Source organism: Ambystoma mexicanum, chromosome 6q (genome assembly GCF_040938575.1).
Source record: "Ambystoma mexicanum isolate Mex_15411 chromosome 6q, UKY_AmexF1_1, whole genome shotgun sequence".
NCBI classification, from domain to species: Eukaryota; Metazoa; Chordata; class Amphibia; order Caudata; family Ambystomatidae; genus Ambystoma; species Ambystoma mexicanum.
The window spans coordinates 1,433,330,189-1,433,336,264 of NC_090937.1; the positions used below are offsets into that span (position 1 = coordinate 1,433,330,189).

Below are 6,076 nucleotides of genomic sequence, written 5' to 3' on the forward strand. Positions count from 1 at the left end.
CTGCTTACTTACCTGCCAGTTGAACCCCTGATCCTCTTCTGTTTGGGACTACTTTTCCTGTTGGGTGGGGCAGGAGCCACTCCCTAGGTTCAGAACACTGGAACTCTTCTTGAAAGCAGGAACTCTTTTCTTACCTAGGCGTGGCTGTGGAAGGAGACACCTAAGCACTACAGGAGGCTATTTAAACCACACCCGATGGATGAATCTTGCTTTGTGTTATTCTGCATTCTCTGCAGCAGAACGCTCATCGTGTCTTCTGCTTCTGATCCTGGGCCTAAGGGAACAAAGGCTTACCATCCTGGAATCCAGTCTTCAGCAGCACCTGTAAAGACAAAGAAAGAACAGGTTAGCACTACGGTCTTCAGTGGCAGTGGCACTATCGGCTGTCACCAACGCCTCGCGCTGCATTCCGGCATCTGAAAGACAAAGGCTTACCTACTCTTCGCAGGCTCCGGAGGTCTTCGCACTGCATTCCGGCATCTGAAAGACAAAAGCTTACCAGCTCTTCGCACGCTCCGGAGGCCTTCGGCGCTGCATCCCGCATCTGAAAGACAAAAGAAGGTGTGTTTAAAGACATTGGGCAACTTTATTACTCACGTGCCATTACTCCTTCCCACGCCGAATCCAGTGGGTATTCCAGCACCCTTCAGCTTCTCTAAAGCTCCGAACTTGTACCTGCAAGATAAAAGGGACAGTTAGTGCGCATCGTGAAGCAGGCTACAAGCGCTTACTTACGTGCTTCCAGGCGCTTCTATTCCTCACGCGGGTTCGATCCTCAACTCTCATCAGCCCGCCATCCGCCATCGCCGGAACCCTGCAAAACAAGAGATATCATTACAAAAGACTTTTAAGACATTTGAAGTGCCCAGAACTTACCGTTCGTGCAGTTAACGACGGACAGCAGTCCTCTGAGGTCAAGAGGCCTGCACCCTTATCCAGTGAAGAAACTGGTTACGGCACCCTGCCCCGAGGCAGATGGAGAACTCGGCGTTCACTTACCTAAGGTGAGGGCGTTAACCTTTGGGGTTCTACAGGAGAAGAGAAAGGGAAGAGGAGAGAGGCACCCAATAACCCCAGTTCATTAATCCCATATTTTCTATCTGCAGACATCTTACTCTTCGAGTCAGACATACAGTGCACAGAGGTCCAGCCCAAAGAGCCAACCGTGTGTTACACATCACCTTTGAAGATACGGCATTCACCCAGTCAAGACCGGCGTCTCTGCGGGAATCAGGTGAGCGTTACACTGACATTGTTGGGCCTCTGAATTGCTTGGTAAGGGAGTTACTCATCGGAATGGGAATCATTATCCCCAGGGGATAGTCTCTCCCAGTGAGGGCCCCCGCTAGCTCACACGTCCAGTTAAAATTTAAAGCAGTGGCTAACTCAAATATTTTGCTAAATTTAAAAGCATTGGCTAGCTCGGATATCCAGCTGAATTCAAACATAAGCTATAGTCTAGTGTACAGCTAAAATGTATAGTATTGGTGGATATAAATATCGAGCTAAAATCAAAACAAACGCTATATTCTAATGCACAGCTCAATTTCAAACAGTGGCTAACTCAAATGTCTCGCTAAATTGAAAGCAGTGGCTAGCTCAAATATCCACCTAAATTCAAGACAAAGCTATAATCTAAAGCCCAGCTAAATTTTTTAAAACAGTGACTCAGAGGTCTTGCTAAATTAAAACGCTATCTCAAATATACTGCTAAATTCAAAACAAAAGCTATATTCTATTTCCCATCCAAATTTAAAAACATTGATGAAGGCACCTCGATTCAACAACATGGCTAACTTCACAGTGCCGCAAGTTTTGAAGCAGTGCGAAACTTCAGAGATCACTTGGGTTTAACCAAATGGCAGCACAGTTAAGTTAAATGATCATAATAATGTAGTGGTACAATTTCAGAAATACGGCACTGACTGTTCTCCAAGACCCTCCCACCATACCTGATTGTTGCAGTAGGATGGCTTTGCAGGGCACCCAGGGGTAAACAGGCAGTGGGAGGTGCCCAAGGCAGGTGCCCTTTACTGGGGCCCCTGGCTGGCTGCTGGGGCAAGGCTGCCCTGGGGCTCAAGGTACATGCTATGCTTCCTCGAGCAACAGCCTATCAGGGTGGGCGTGGGAAGGGAGGAGAACGGGGAAAACACACAGACATGAATGCCTACAACAGCGTGATGAGTGCAGTGAAATAAATAATAAAACACAGTGTGCAGCAAGCGGCTCGGGTTGCAGCCCTTACCAGGGTGCAGTCAAGAGATATGGAGGTGGGATTCATTTTTAAAGTGATATGTTTGCCCTCTAAGGAATGATCCCAGATGCTCCATGTTAAGCAGTAAGTACGTTTGCTCCCATCATGTCATAATTTGAATGTCCCACAGGAGGATTTCATTGTTCCATGACTAAAGCACTTCATTTTGTACTGGGAGAACCTTTACAAGTATTCCTGTGATTTACCCAATTGTCAGTATGGGGATCATACTGGTTTCCAATTGCTAATTCCACCTTGGTGTTTGAAGAGCAATGCATAGTCAACACATGCTTTTGGTTTTCTTGAAGAAATGGTGCGGAAATACTATGCACCATACATGCAAGTCATTGCCCACTGTGATAGCTACTGGGTGGCACTATACAGATATTGAATTTTTCTGGGAAACACTTTGTATAAGAGAGTGTTAAACTGAAACAGTTTTATGCAATAACACTCTTTAAATTGTAGGGACTTTCAAAACTCATTCAGCACGTGTTGAAAGTTGAACTCTGAGCCTTCCCAGCCATTGTATAATCCATGAACATACTGACATCACTTATTAAATCATCGATGATGCCATTTGCGATGTCAACTATGATGTCATGTGATTTGGTCTGAACAGTGCATAATGGCATGAGTCATGGATGCATAGATTACCGTAACTGGAACATTTGTATGGTTTTAAAATGTTGCACTGGAACCGTAACATCCTCTCAAGTAAAGTTGTTTCACTGGATTTCCACAATACCCTTAACAATGTTTTCTCACTGAACATTGTATGTATATATACACAAAGGTTTACCTTCAAATTATGTGACATTTGTGAACGGGGGTGGTGTAAAGGTGCAGCTGAATGAGCCAAAACTCAAATCTAGATCCTAGATTGCAAAGAGCCAACAACAGCTGTGAGAGGGACAAAGCATCTGAGCAGGACATGTTGGCACCGTCAGTTCGGTGAGGGCTGATTTGGCACAGACGTTTTCCCGCAGGAGCCAGTTTGGTGCAGCCTGTTCGGCACAATTTTGGAGCCAGTTTGGTGCAGCCTGTTCGGCACAATTTTAATTGACATTGCACTTTTAACAGTGCACTTTTAATAAAAATAAAATATACATATACAATTAGGGCCGTCGAAAAACCTGTCCTGTGGGGCTAGGTGACTGAAGAGTTCACCTCAAGGCCACAGAGCTCTTATCAATTTGTCTGCACCAGTTACTTATATGAATCTTTACGAGCATTCTTAATGACGCACGTTAATATAAGAAACTGGTGAATCCAAAACGTACATGATCTCAATAGCCCATTGGTTAGCTCTTCGGTCTTGTCCATGCAGGCCAGGTTTCGAGGCAGCACCAACCTTTAATTTTCTTAATTTTGTTAAAAATATTGTACAGACGTGCCGTAACAAGTTGGCACCAAGAAATCCCAGTGATGGACCGGCCTGCAACGAACTGGCCGAGCGGAAATGGGGATTATCGACAAGGCATTCCTGCTCTCCGACTTCCTGTTCATTCATGCAATAAACCCAAGCAGGATGACATGGCTTAAATGGCCTGCCATGTTGAAATATTCAAAAAGGAAAAAAAAAAAACTCAAACATACTCAGGGGAAATGCATAGCTAATTCGCCCAACGAGGCCATCAAAATGGCAAATGTGCCAGATGGAAGATATCTTAGTAATGCATTATATTTTAATAATTTTAATACGCAGACGGAATGTGCATTGAAATGTCCTGTTGCACTTTATGAAATAGGCATATTTTCATAGCTGCCAAGATTGCCAGTTCCACGTGTGACACCTCGAGTCAGTCCTCTTGTTTCCCATTGCATGCGGGGACTTGTAGGCCCATACTTAAACGGGAAAATTCGGGACTGGCTCAAGCTGTCACTCAATGAATTAGGAAACTTGGCAGCTATCCGCAGGTAACGAGTACACACCAACCAGTTCCTAATATTTCGATACAATGCTTATGCAGCAACACCAACTTTTGACTTGGTCAATGTAAAATGTATTTCCTCCTGAAATATGTTCTGTCATTGCATTGAAGCGCCTTTCATTTTGGTGTTGTACATGTGCATAATGTGTCATTTTGCTCACGTTGTCAAGGGTGGACTGGCCTGTAGGGAACTCAGGAGATTTCCGTCAGGCCTCTGCACCCTGGGCCTCTTTTGTGTGGTATTTCCAAATGTTCCCATAAGAAAAGGGTTGGGCTGTGCAATATGGGACACTTTGACAATTTCCAGGGCCTCGTTTAGTTCCCAGTCCTCACCTGCACGTTGTCCCTTTATATTCTCAATTATAGATGTCCAAGATGTACACTAAACAAGACATTCTTTTGTCTAAAACAAACTGAATCTCTTCATTGGGTTATTTAAACGTTTCTGTTTCTCTATTTTGGACATGCCTTTCTGAAAAAGATGTGCCTTTAGTTTTTAGGGTTTATCAAATTTCTTCCCAGTTATTGCTGACCAGTATTGATCCCTTCTTACACACAGAAAACCTGGGATGGATAAACAGGCTTTTGTTTGATTGTTATCAGATGATGCGATCCCTTCCTGAGGGCATTAACAATTAATTTCACAGCTGGGAGGGGGTGCAAATGTTCCTCTGTTTGCGCTTCGCGTGGATCACGCGGAGCGCAAAGTGACGCCGGCCCACGCAGGCCCTTAATCCAGCAGACCCGGAAGCCCCAGCACCTGTAGAAACAGATTGGCATTCCAAGGGGCCAGTTAGCTCTAATCTTGTTAAATTACTGCGCCTCAAAACAATTGAAATCTGTTTTTGCTGCGGTCCACAGCCAAACACCAGGGAGGGCTAACAAATAATCGCCCGGGACACAGATGATCGCAAACAAGGGCTGCAGTCAAGGAGGGGAAATTAAGAGAGGCCGGGGCTGTTCTGGAGCGGATGCTTCTCATTTCGCGGATTACAGATCTGGTTTATCGAGTGCAAGGGGGCGGGGCCCTCGGTGCATCTCGGCTTCCTGTTCGCTCGCCTATGTTTGTACAGTTGGGACTCCTACAGTATCGCGGCGCTCTTCCCGAGTAACATACACAGCGTAACGTCCACGGTTCCTTCCCTTGTTGTATGTAGTAACCCCTGCATCAAATGTGTTCCCCCTTGTCTATTGTCGACATTGTCGAGCTTTTGCTGACCAGAGAGAAACGGAAATTCCATCAAGCAAGTAGTGGAAAAGCCAGTAGTTTGGGGTTTTCTTTTCGAATTAGACGGGAATATGTGGGGAGCACGACCCTACGCTTGTCTTTTATGTAAAACTGGATGAACATAACACACATACATTATGATAACAGAACAGTGTGTGTTGTACAGTGACATTCATTGAAGACACAAGTGCTCAAAGCTGCTACACAACGGACATGACTGGTGTAACTTTTATTTTTTTACAGTCCCCCACTACAGAAATGATGCAGTCGAGTATCCCGCATTTGGGGACATCGCAGGGGTCAGCACATCCCTGGGAGAACCACCTTAGTGATCATTGTGTCTCCCCTGCCAGGTAAGTATATGACTGGTTTAAGTTACATTTCAGGCCTTGTAGTAGCACCACGTTCCCTGGTAAAGCCGTCATACATATGCCCAGGTAAGTCATCATTTCTGCCAGATACTACCACCCAAGACTAGCTACACCCCTGTTATGTAATTGTATTTACTATTTTATAAGGCACCATAGCCATTAACGTAGCCACCCTGTAGCCATCACAGGACGAGTGCAAGATCGTATGTCCATCTACACACAATGTAACTTCAGGTTTAGCCATCACATGGCCAGGCCAGGTAGTAGCAACATGCACCCAAGTGATGGT

The 6,076-nt window shown here is 45.1% G+C and overlaps 1 pseudogene; it reads right to left on the minus strand.

Moving 5' to 3' along the window:
* Window positions 1–5,622: 5,622 nt before the first annotated feature.
* LOC138517260 (U1 spliceosomal RNA) lies at window positions 5,623–5,777 on the minus strand (annotated as a pseudogene).
* Window positions 5,778–6,076: the final 299 nt, after the last annotated feature.